This window comes from Corella eumyota, chromosome 6 (genome assembly GCF_963082875.1).
Source record: "Corella eumyota chromosome 6, kaCorEumy4.1, whole genome shotgun sequence".
Taxonomy (NCBI): Eukaryota; Metazoa; Chordata; class Ascidiacea; order Phlebobranchia; family Corellidae; genus Corella; species Corella eumyota.
This window is the reverse complement of record NC_137495.1, coordinates 10,026,192-10,039,345: the sequence shown is the minus strand read 5'-3', so window position 1 is coordinate 10,039,345 and position 13,154 is coordinate 10,026,192. Positions and strand designations below refer to the sequence as shown.

General features: G+C 31.8%; 4 non-coding genes across 4 annotated transcripts; 1 reads left to right on the top strand and 3 right to left on the bottom strand.

Moving 5' to 3' along the window:
- Positions 1–9,863: 9,863 nt before the first annotated feature.
- Positions 9,864–9,945, bottom strand: Trnas-uga (transfer RNA serine (anticodon UGA)). The gene has a single exon. It is a non-coding gene; the product is annotated as a tRNA-Ser (tRNA).
- Positions 9,946–10,302: 357 nt separating this feature from the next.
- Trnas-uga (transfer RNA serine (anticodon UGA)) lies at positions 10,303–10,384 on the bottom strand. Its single transcript has one exon. It is a non-coding gene; the product is annotated as a tRNA-Ser (tRNA).
- A 1,399-nt stretch (positions 10,385–11,783) lies between these two features.
- Positions 11,784–11,866, top strand: Trnal-uaa (transfer RNA leucine (anticodon UAA)). The gene has a single exon. It is a non-coding gene; the product is annotated as a tRNA-Leu (tRNA).
- Positions 11,867–12,885: 1,019 nt separating this feature from the next.
- Positions 12,886–12,958, bottom strand: Trnar-acg (transfer RNA arginine (anticodon ACG)). Its single transcript has one exon. It is a non-coding gene; the product is annotated as a tRNA-Arg (tRNA).
- Between the last annotated feature and the right edge of the window lie 196 nt (positions 12,959–13,154).

Below are 13,154 nucleotides of genomic sequence, written 5' to 3'. Positions count from 1 at the left end.
CCTGCTCAGTTGAGTTTTGGAATGGTTGATAATATGCTCGACATCATGATTGAACAAAATGTTTTGTTGGTGATTTATAGAAGGGGAAAGGGAAATGATCAGATTTTTAGGGATATTGCAAGTTTGTTAAAATCAAACTTACCATCCTTTGTACATTCAAGGTAGGTTATCACCTTATGTCTAATCATGTGTTTAAAGTTACAAGTACTAAGATTTTTATTGGTAAAATTCTAACTAGTGTAAAATAACACATTTAGTAATGATTGCCGTGATAAGTGGAAGAACTTAAAAAGGCAATATTACAGAAATGAGACCGAGCTTAGCAAATCGGGGGCTGCTGGCAAAAACCGAAGCTGGGTTCATTTCGATAAAATGGACAATTTGTTAAAATCAAGGCCAAGAGCAATGGTAAGCTTTTTTTTTTTTTTTTTTATAAAAATGGTTATGTGTTGCTTTTAAACTGATTTGTTGTAGTTTTTAGTTAAATATGTATAAAATTGCAACTTTAATGTTTTATAGGCAATCATGGATACCTGCGTCGAGGGTGATGCATTTGAATTATCTAGAGAAGAGCCACCCCATGTATTTTCTGAACCGCTTTTGTTGGATTTTACAACTGAAGCGGACGAACTACAACATGGAGGTATAGCAAATGTTTAAACAGTTTAATTTTTTAGTAAAATCACTTCACATACCATTAATTGCTAATTTTGTTTACTTTAGGAATTGTTTGCTGAACAAACTTTGGATGTGCCAGAGCCCTCAAGCAGGGCTTAACCCTTTCTTGCAAATAATGAAGAAACAGAACAATTTGTTTATACAGTGCTCTATGAGTAAGTACTAACAGCAACCACACAAAACATTTGTTTAGGAATTTATTAAAAACTACATGCATGAACCAATACTGGGTTATAATTAAGGAGGGGGGGGGGGGGAATTGAAGTATATAAATAAAAAGGTTCGGGGAAAAGATTATGTGGAGGGGGGTTATTGGTCTGAATTGGGCTAACCGAATTTGTACTATTTGAAGTTCGAGGCACGCCTTGTTGGTGGAGGCCCGCCACTGTCGCTGCCTCTTTAACCAAGGGCCCCTCCTCGTCCTCAGACACAATTATAGGGTCTCTAGGAAAAAGGGAGACCCTCGAAACTGGCCAAAGAGGCTCGCTAGCCTGGAACCTCTCCGATCTTTAGGAAAGGATGGAGCTGGCTCCAGGCTAGCACTTGTTCTTTCTCTGTAAAATATTTACAAGAAAAGTTTAAATGTCTTAAACAGTCAATGAGTACATCACTGTAATCAGAAAAAACATTATTAAAATCTTTTAGATGTGTTACATAATAATTTTTATTTAACGTTACCTTGATGCAAGTATGGACTCTTTAATTTTAAAGCTAAAAATTGTTGTACAGTTTAAGGCAAGCGAACCAAGTTGAAAAGACAATTGGCGTCACCAGGGGTATGTGCTACTATTTTTCTGGTAAATGATCTTTCAAAAGGTTGGTTAAATAAAGATCTGTTTCTAGCTCAAAGATAATTTTTCGGTCGCATCACCTTTAAGAAGTTATGCGTTAAAAGTATGGAATATTTTATACGGTATTTGATTTTTTTTATTCTATATATTTATTTTACAGACTGATGGTAAAAAGCATAAGTTAACCGGCAGTGTGGTAAACCGGTTATCGCGTCAAAAAAGTTTTTGGTTGGACCTGCGGGGTTTCTTATAAATTTAATTCGTTTTGCTTAGTCCGTTGCTATTTGCGCAGTGTAACCTCGTTTAAAAAATTTCTTCTGTTGCATTGTTTTTTGACAAAAAACTCGTACACACGAAAGTACACGTTTATATGGACAGTGTTTTTCTTTAGCAAGTTTATTTTAATCAATTTGTGTTGACTTTTTTTAATTAGTTGACTGTTTGGTTTCATAGTTTAACGTCAGATCAGGTTTTAATTTCCCTATTATCAATATAAGCGTTCTTTTGCCGCACGCAGTTAATAATAGCTCCGTTTACTTGCTGTTTAAGCGAAAGTTGCGCGGACGTTACAATAAATTCTAATAACGGTGGCCAAACATTCAAATTCCTTTTACATGAACACCTTACATTTGAACAACCCTACACCTTTAAACCTCTATCTGAACCCATAACACTTTAACCACTTGCATAATAAAAAGATAATTCCATTAACACAAATAATTTAAACCTTTTTTTAAAAGGTTAGTTTATATTTTAAAAAGGTAGTTTGCAAAATTAAATCTTTAAATTGAAAAACATAACGTTAAATTGTTCCGTTGCCTACTCTATATCCAAACAAGTCGCTTAATCGCCAAAACAATTATTATATAATCTTTTATTTGAGTATATTAGCTTTGTAGTGATTAAATAACTTCATCTATTAGTGGTGACGTATTATCTATCCTCATCTTTTTGTGGTAGATATGTTCTTTGTTATAAAAAACAATAATTTAGATGTTGGTCTTTTTGCACGACTCTTGAAAGCAAAATGTTGCGGGAGTTATAAGCAAATTTGTCAACGTGTGGTGAAAACTCGAACTAAGTTTACCGGTTTAAAAGCTGTATTTGGGTTTTCAAATAATCTCATGAAGAAATAAAGGATTTCGACATACGGGCTAGCAATAGCGCCCGCTGTACTAAAAAGTCTTTCAAGCGAAAACCTGTAGGCGGACATGAAACAATTGGACAGCAAGGCCATAAAAGACCAGGTGACTGACTCATCTTTGTATTTATTCAAAATTTAGTCAAATCAGAAAGTGTTTCAATAGTGGGCATCGATAAATAGCGACAAACGTGAAACTTTTTATTATGTGGTAATTCTGCACACTCAATTGCCCCAAACTCTTAACTCAAGTATTTTTCTTTAATCCACGTGCACCATCACAAACGACACGCTCTCCATCTGTTATAGCTCTTTGCAATACTAAGTAAACGGTGTGCGCAAGACATTTTAGGCAGGTAATAAAACTTATTTTTAGGCAGGTAATAAAACTTTAACAAGGAAAAATATTCGGTTAGATTTTTTAGAAAAAAAGGTAGTGGCAAAAGTGTCAGAAAGATCGTGCACGTGTCTGGTGAAATCAGTTAACTTAGGCAAATTCTCGCATACCCTTTTTTAGTAAAAAAGTTAACTTTGATTGGATTTTCAGATTTTGTTAGTCAATTAGTCTAATTTTATTTATTGATTGGAAGCCAATTATTTACCTTTTTTACGTTTAGCAAGAATTATTAAAGCAGAAAATAGCAAGTATTTCACTTAACAATTTGTGGTGAATGGCTTTCCCGTTGAACGGTTTTTGTCATATTATAAAGCTAATGATCGAACTGCTGTATGACCTCTCTTTTAAAACATGCACTGCAACCTTTTTATCTAAAGGAAAAACTTATTGCTCAGACATATGATGGTGCATCTGTTATGAGTGTTACGATCAGTTTGTGAAAAACGACTGCCAAGACCATGTGAAACAAGATGGAATTTTCAATCCCGAGCTGTCCAAAGTGTTTTAAATAATAAGGAGAATCTTTTAGCAACTTTTGAAAAGATTCTTAATAAACACACTGGGACACAACTTCAACCCAGGGATGTATTGGATTGACACAACTTTTAAAATTAACTGGAATTTATTTTTAGGTTAAAAAAGATTAAAAAATAAATTTTAATATTTTATATAACTTGTTAAAAACAATAGTAATTCATTTATTTACATTACACATTTTTTAAAATTAAATTACAAAAATTATAGTGGTCAAGGTGGTAAATGAAGGGGTCGTGGTGGAAGAATGGGCAGAGGTAAAGCAAAGGGAAAATGGGTTTGGCGAGAAGAGAAGGGGGAATGGGAGGATAAGGGCTGGGGGGAAAGAGGAAGAAGGTCGGATGGGTGGAAGGAAAGAGGAAATCAAAAAATTAGGGTAACTGCAAATATTGTATTTAAATATTTCATTAATGTAACAATTAAATAAAAAAAATTTAGAAAAAAAGAAAGTGAGGGGGAGAGGTAACTTAAGCCTAAATTAACAAATTTAAAATTAGAAAGTTTAGTTTTCTTATTGGGTTGAAAGATTAGCCTTATTTCCTAAAAATTTATAGTTTAGTATTATATCATTAAATGAGAATTTGGGTTTTATATTATAAAATCTAGAAGTTTAGCTTTAACAAAGCTAAAAGCTTTTAAACCGTTTATTAAAGTCATATAGTAACCATATTTTTTTACTTAAAAATTGATAAAGTTGGTGTCACTGAACACAAAAATGGTTTTAACTTTAAATAATTTCACTTACTTGTTACACAACTAAGTTACACAACTTTAAAAAATAAATTTAATTTAATTAAAAAAAAAAAAAGGGGGAAGCCCTGTTTGTGATGACGCTTAAAGTACCATTGTCGCTCCGCCCACTTTATCGCTAAATGTAAACAAGCGAAAACTGTCTGTATAGCGCATTTGAAATAAATTTTTTGCCGATATTTTGATTTTAGTTTTAAAAATTAAATTGTTGGTCAGTTAGACGGCCAGCATTTTGTAACTATTTGACTAATGTTTTAGCTAGACAGTATAAACAATATGATTTTGGTCTAAAAAAAAATTAGTCAGTTTGTTTACTAGGTGACAAGTTCCCAACCAGTACCAAACTATTTTAAAAAATAACGGAAAAACAATATTAAATTTGTGAATAAAAAATTCCTAATTTGCTGCCCATAATAAATGATTTACCCTATTACAGTATTGCTGTCTGGCAGTAAAAAACAACATAAATATTTAGTTCTGGTAATAAAAACGTAAATAAGGCTTGTTAATTTAAATCGAAACTAATGTTGCCTGCACCTTCTATTTTGAAACTGACTGCTACATTTTCAGCTTGCGCGTCAGTCTTACCAATTCGGCTTCTGAATCTCCCGCTGAGTTCGCTTGTTTACATTCGCGACGCTAACTAGTACTTGTGACGTCACACGAAAAATATGGTAACCTGGTATTTGGCGTTTATTATTTTCAATATTTTTTGAAAATTAAATTGTAAGTACCACATACATTTTTTAGGAGTTCTAAAGACATTTTGTGTTTCAGTGTCAACTATACTAACGTGATATATACATTACTTACAAAATTGCAAAACCCACTAACATAGCTGCTTAAAGAAATTTAATAAAAAAATACTTATTTAAAAAGAAAAGTGGAGTTAAAAAGGAGAAGAATAAAGAGGTAAATAGCTTAATAACCCTTCATAGTTTGTTTCGTTTACTTATTATATATAATTAATTATTTGCAATGTTGCTTTTAAGAAATGCTGAAGAAATAAAGAAAAACGTGATTAAAGTTTTAATTTTTTTATGAGTTCGTTTTATATATTGTTTTTTTGTTGATATGTAATTTTAATTTTTTAAAAATTATATCATTATTTTTTTGCACAAACTATCTAATTACATTAATGTCTCAAATAAATATGTTGCTGATTTTATGTTTTAATTAATTTAAAGTGTTTTTACTGCTTTTTATGTCTGAAAAATGGTTATTAGTAAATGGTCAACTGAACTTTAATCTAGTTTGCTAACCATTAATGAAAGAAATGTATCATGTACTATACTGCTTTTTATTGAATTCGAAATGTTTTTTTAGAAGAAAGACGTCGAAAAAAAAACATTCTTATTTTATGCAAGATATAGGGTATTGTAGAGTTACTAGATTTTATTGTTGTAGTTATTTTGGTTGGTTATTCGGTTTAACTGTTTAATTTGGCTTGACTCCGTTTACCGACTCATTTTATTATGATTATATTTGGTTTGGTATTTTGTTTAAGTTTTAGTTATAAACGACAAGACGTTAACAGTAATACTTTTATTGTAATACGGCAAAACACTTACACGGTTTGATTTAAAGTTACATTACAAGATCAGCTAGATTGCTAGACTAACGTTAAAGTTAAAGTACGGTTTTTAGGTCCAGTTATTGCGAGATGCGACGGTGGCCAACTATTGCTAGATTGACCCGACGATATAACGATGACCAACTATCGGTAGATTGGTGAAGAATGTTTAAATTGTTCCAGTATTTATAGCACAACCGAAAGGCAATAAAAGTTCGTTCGTTGTAAAGCCGCTGGCCTTTTACGTACAGGTTACGTGGCTAATTCTCGTTAAGGGCGATTTTAGAGTGCATTGTTTGAAGTTGACGCCCGTTGTAACGAGAATAATTGTTGTACGTGTCCGGTCAATGACATTGAACTAGCTTGAACTTAGAATTGATTGTAATAGGCTTATTACAATTGATTCTACAGTATAATAGTAGTTAATTAAATAACATGCAATTGTGTTTATTTAAAAAGGCTATTGAAAATGTTGTATGCCCTTGAGCCCCAGTTACTAATAGCTTTAAAGGCACACCTTAAAATTGTTTCCCATTATCGAATAAAAAAAAAATTTGGACCCCCTTACATGTAAAAAAACAACTAATTTTTTAAATGTTGTAAGTATTTATTTTTTTTTATTCAAGATAGGATACACAATTCTAATGAAAATTACGTATTATATTTGAGTTAATAAACACATAATACAAGTTTATTAGTACGAACTGACAGGTGAAGAAGAATTATTTCTTTTTGTTTGGTTCGTTCAGGTGTTAAACGATTTGCTTGAACTGCACCTTATCTTTTTTTTTCGATCTGCTTTTTTGAGTTATTACGAATCTCATACTTTGGATTCTTGGTCTTGAAGCGCTGCAAGTAGTTGTCAAGGGCGTAAATGCCGTTGTACTGATTTACCGTTATGTACATACCGCTAGCTCTTGCGTCCTCGGTCATCTTCTCGACGCGGCTTTGAACCGGGCAAGCTTCGTTCGAATCCCATCAGCACAATAGAATAGAAGATTTAGGCAGTTAGAATAACTTGCTGGATAACCGATTACGTACGGCCAGTTTCCGAATAGCGCATCGGCTAGGTCAAATAGCTCTGCTTGTGGCCATTTTGAGTTTCTACTGTAACAACTCAAAAAGCCTGACGTTAAGCGATCATTTTGAGCTAATGCATCATCCGGCAGCTTTCGCTTGTGATCAAGATCTTTCAATAAACTTCGAAAAGATTTCACCTTTTCCACTTTGGTGGTTTTAATTTTTTTTTTCGTTTGATTCTCTTTGATCTTCGATGTGACTGGCATCGAGAAATCTATTTGCGGAAAAGTACTGACAGGGTCTGGCATTTCAGTTAAAAGTAGATCAGAAAAAAGTCCAAAGTTATATACTTGCGTTTGAGTCATTTTTTGAAACATATCAAAAGTATAAAAACATTGGTTTAGTTCAGGGTTTGATAGATGGATTAATTACGAAAAAAAGAGAGAATTTATGTATATTTTTAAAAATAGGCTCCTTCAATCGTGTGTTTTTTTAAATTAATCAAAGTAGGTCACCCCGATACAACCATCATAAAGATTATTTGATTCAGTTTTCTTTCTTTAGAAATTTTTTAAGGGACCTATCAAATTTTTAAATGACTGGAGTTTCGTGCCTGGAAGTCTAGCTCGTCATAAGTACATTGAATAGTATTTAGCTTTTAGAAAATCTCATTTAAATTTTCAACTAAAAAGAGGATTTGTCTTTGTTGTTTTTTTCAGTTGATAACGTTTTTCTATATGGAATTTCAGCGCGCCAAGACTCGAACCTGAAATCTTCTGCTCCGTAGGCAGACGCGTTATCCAACGCACCACGCGCCCGCGATGAAAACTGCGCTAATTTAAGTGTGACCGCAAGAAAGTTTATAATAATAATTACCACACCAACAAGAAAATTGCATTTCGTGTTAAAATTTTAGGGATGTTTAATCTGTCGAAAAAAGTTATTAAAATCTCGTCACTTAGTTACCTTACCTTAATGTAAATATAAATAATCGAATATAAGTTACGAGATTTTAATTCGGGATTTTACAAAACTACATAATTTCATGTATTAAAAAAAAATTTCAGTAAATCATTTAGATCCTAACGAATTTAGTAAAAATTTTTACAAAATGTTTGCTGAACTCTTTAAGTTCAAATGGTGCAGTTTATTTTTAAATAAAAATTTTGTTTTTGTACATTTTTTAATAACAAACATATGAACAATAACTTTTAAGTCGCAAGGGTAGGTGCTAATAAGGTAATTATAAGGTCATTATGAGATATATAAAATAAATTTTCTTTCGTTTACAAAAATTTTTTCATAGTAAACAAAATAATTTTAAATTAAAAAAACAAATAAATTCGTGTTCGGAAAAATTTTAAAAAAATATTTAAAAGTTTCCTTTTTAGCTATTAACCATATCTTAAATTATTTTGCAAGCATGGTCAAAATGTGGTTCTTCAAAGTAATAATATTAAAAAGTTTTAGATAATATTATTAATAACGTTTCATAATTTTGTCATGAAAATATTTTTATACTAAGGAAACATTTGTACTTTACGGTTCTTGGAAAAACTTGGAACCGTAAAGTACGTTAGAGATCTAACTAAGTCCGTAAAATACAAGAGAGAAAACATATTGCTTCCATTAGTTTATAGATTGTTTAATTTAATTTTTTAGCAGTTTGTGAGTGTACTTGTTGAATATAAATTTAATTTTACTCATGTGAACAAATTTTAAACTTGATGCTAAATATTAAATACCTTACCTTTAAAAACCATAAAAATATATTTTACATAATAACAAATTAAATCTCATCGCACATTGCTTTTCATTTTTGGCAAAATCGTTAATTTTTGGCAGTACGTTTAAGGGCTTATTTTTCATGCAGTTGTATTTGTTATCAGTCTTTAAACCTTTGCTTTCCCGTACTTGGTGTAACCATTTGGTGTTTAGTTATTATTGTTTTTTTAAATGGTGTTTTAGTGTATTAACTGTTCTGTAAATAATTTAGGTTTAACTTTGTGACTTTGTTTAAAAAAGATTCTTATCATAATTTAAAATATTATTAATAAAAACTTTAACAAACATGTCAACTTTTTAAATCAAACAAAAATCCAAAAGAATATCATTTCTTAACCAAAATATATATATTGTTGAGATTTTTTTATTTTTAAAACAATAAATTTACAAAATTTACAAAAAAACAGGATTCAATTACAAAAAAAAACAGGATTCAAACCTGCGCGGACAGAGCCAATATATTTCTAGTCTATCGTCTTAACCATTTGTCTACGACAACTCTTGTGTTCACTTTCAAAGGCAACTAGTCTAATTTTAATTAAAATCGTAATTTTAAAACTGAAATAAAATTACGTTGTCGGCAGGATTTGAACCTGCGCGGTCGGATCCTGAATGATTTCTCGTCTATCACCTTAAACACTCGGCCACGACAACCCTTGTGTTTAGTTTTTAATGCATCTAGCGTCATTTAAATTAATTGATTAAATTTTAATTAAAATAAAATAAGCGTTGTCGGCAAGATTTAAACCAGCGCGGGCAAAGCCTAATAGAAATCAAGTCTATCGCCTTAAACACTCGGCCCGAAAACTTTTCGTTCCCTTTCTAAAGCAGCTACCGTGATTTTAGTTAAAAATTAAAATTGTATTAAAACTAAAAAAACGTTGTCGGCAAGATTTGAACCTGCGCAAGCAATGCGCAATAGATTTCAAGTCTATTTCCTTAACGACTGGGCCACGACAATTCTTATGTTGGATTCTCGGAGCAGCTAGCGTGATTTATTCAAATTATTTAAAGTTGTATTAAAACTGAAATAAAATAATGCGTTGTCGTCATGTTTCGAACCTGCGCGGCAGAGCCTCAATAAATTCAAACTTATAGCCTTCACCACTCGGCCATGACAACTCTAACGTTCCATTTTCGGGGCACCTTGCGTGATTTTAATTAAATTTGCATTTAAACTGAAATAAAAAAATGCATTGTCGGCAGGATTCGAACCTGCGCGGGCAGAGTCCAATAGATTTCAAGTCTATCGCCTTAACCACTCGGCCAGGACAACTCTTTTGTTCAACTCTGCAGCTAGCGTGATTTAAATTAATTAATTAAAACTGAAATAAAAACGCGTTATCGGCAGGACTCGAACCTTCGCGGGCAGAGCCTAAAAGAAATCAGGCCATGAAAATTCTTAAGTTTTCTTCTCCTTGCAGCTAGCGTGATTTTAATTAATTAATTAAATTTGAAGTAAAACTAAAATAAAATAATGTGTTGTCGTCATGTTTCGAACCTGCGCGGCAGAGCCTCAATAAATTCAAACTTATAGCCTTCACCACTCGGCCATGACAACTCTAACGTTCCATTTTCGGGGCACCTTGCGTGATTTTAATTAAATTTGCATTTAAACTGAAATAAAAAAATGCATTGTCGGCAGGATTCGAACCTGCGCGGGCAGAGTCCAATAGATTTCAAGTCTATCGCCTTAACCACTCGGCCAGGACAACTCTTTTGTTCAACTCTGCAGCTAGCGTGATTTAAATTAATTAATTAAAACTGAAATAAAAACGCGTTATCGGCAGGACTCGAACCTTCGCGGGCAGAGCCTAAAAGAAATCAGGCCATGAAAATTCTTAAGTTTTCTTCTCCTTGCAGCTAGCGTGATTTTAATTAATTAATTAAATTTGAAGTAAAACTAAAATAAAAAAATTCGTTGTCGGCAGGATTCGAATCTGTGCTGACAGAGCTTAAAATATTGTAAGTCTATTGACTTAACGACTAGGCCACGACAACTTTTGTGTTTACTTTTCAAGGCAACTAGCGTGATTTTAATTAAAAATAAAATAAAAAATGCGTTTTCGGCAGGATTCGAACTTGTGCCTGCAGAGCTGAATAGGTTTCCTTTTTTATCGCCTTAACCAATCGGCCACGACAACTCTTGCTTTTACTTCTTGAGGCAGCTAGCGTAATTTTAATCAATTATTTAAATGCTCATCCCATGGCATTGTAATGGTTTTAGTCTTGTAATTATTCGTATTGTTTAAGTATAAATTTTGTCCAAATGAGCTAAATATTTAAAGTAATATATGTAGATATGCTAAGTGTGGTTTATTTACAGTTATAAGTGCTACGTTATCCTTTTTACCGTTTCTAACAACTAACTTTGTTCCTATTTGAATAAGGTATTAACAAATTGTTGAATTTTAATCAAACGAATGTTAAAGATCTGAACTTAATTGTGGACTGACAATTAATAAAGGTGAAACAAAAAGGCATTTTGTTTGTATTTTTAATTTCTTAAACGGGGCCAATAGATATTCTTTATAACAACTTAAGTTGTAGGATCACATCTGTGAAACTACATATATGTTTAATTAATAGGCAAAAGTGATAAAAATTCGAATTGCTCGTTGTGGGTAAATGGCCAACTGCAAATATTTGTTGCAACTTTTACGTTAATTTACTTTGTTGATAAAGCGATTTAAAATAATTTTTGTCGCAATTACAAAAATAATTATGGTTACTAAATTAAAGACTGTTATTGCATTTCATTGAAGAAAAAAATTACTTGCCCATTTAAAATTTATTTTATTGCTGTAACAGGTTTTGCAATGTAATAACAATTTTATATATCTAATGGTGTTATTTAAATAAAATGCATGTTAAAGGCAATACAAAAAGACATTTCCTACTTTAAAATGAACCCCCCAAAAAAGTTTGGAATCCCCGAGAAAATACTAGGACGCAAAGGACGCACAAAGTTCGCTTCGCAAACACCTTGTTTAAACAAACCAAAAAAAATTGACTTACAATCAAAGTTTTCGAAAGATAATAAGGCTGCCAATCACAATTGGTGGCTTACTTTAGATTTAGGTTTATTAGCATCTTAACACGGCTTTCACAGTTACTGGGTTGGCCGAGTGGTTAAGGCGTTGGACTTAAGTTCCAATGCACGAATGTCCGCGTGGGTTCGAACCCCACACCCAGTTGTTTCATTTTAACTTGATTTATTTAAAAAAATAACATTTTGGTCCAAAATCGTTTAAACCTTTTTTTTATAAAAAAAATTACACAGTAAATTAAAATATAACCTTTATAATAACTAGACTAAATTTCAGCAAACAAACACGCATCGATGTCGTATAATATAACCAAACTAAATTTAAAAGCAAAATATTTATCTTATTTTTTTATTAATCAAGCAAGTATTTATGCATAATTGACAATAAAATACCTAACGCAACTCCTATTCAGACTATGCAATATAAGGATGTTTATTCTAGGCACCTCCTTGTATGTTATCGCAAAACCAATCACTTACCGAATTGGAAAATTGGCTTATCGTCTATCCGAGAATATCCCTAGTTAAAAATTATTTTCAGAAAAAGAATACCTACCTTTTGTGTATGAAAATAAAATTTGTTGTTTAAAATCTACACCTTGACTTATTCAGCTTCTCATTTTTTAAGTTTTTTACAATTAAACAACAACTAGAAATATAAGATGTCTTATAATACACACATGACTTTGTTTCGCTGTGATGCAATTTTATCGTTATTAAAAAATCGGGTTTTAAAGAACAAAGCAAACTTATTAACCCAACGAGTATGTTTTACGATTTTGTACAGTATGCAATAAAAACGATTCAAATAGTATATAAAAAAATTTTTTTTTTTTTTTTTTTTTTTTTTTTATTACATACATTTCCTACTCTTTATTTTCACTTTTTTATTATTCACGAAGCCCAGTCACTACTTTAACCTAATTCAATTGTTTACTTTTTTTAGGCAAGGGTCACCCTTTCCTATGCAAAAAGGTACAAATGTTTGCCCTTTTATATAACGTCACAATGCCATTGTGAAATGAAACCGACTTTATCAATTGCATCGTGTGATTCAATTAGCAACCGTAACTCTGTATGTGAAGAAAAGTGAACAAATAAATATGTCTTAAGCATAAATAAGTATTTCACGTACTTAAAGTAGGAAAAATTTTGCTCAATAAAATACGAGCGCGCCAGGACTCGAACCTAGAATCTTCTGCTCCGTAGGCAGACGCGTTATCCATTGCGCCACGCACCCGCAATGTCAAAATTGATAAATAATGTTTTCTTAATCAGAACTTTAAAAATGCTAAGTCTGTCCAAACAAAAAAAGAAAAAATAGGCATCCCCCAGAAACTTTTTGAATTTATTCGCTGTAAACACGCTATTTTTACATTTAATAGTTAATTGTTTAAAATAAAGGCCCTTTCACACGGCGTACGCAAAATTTATTT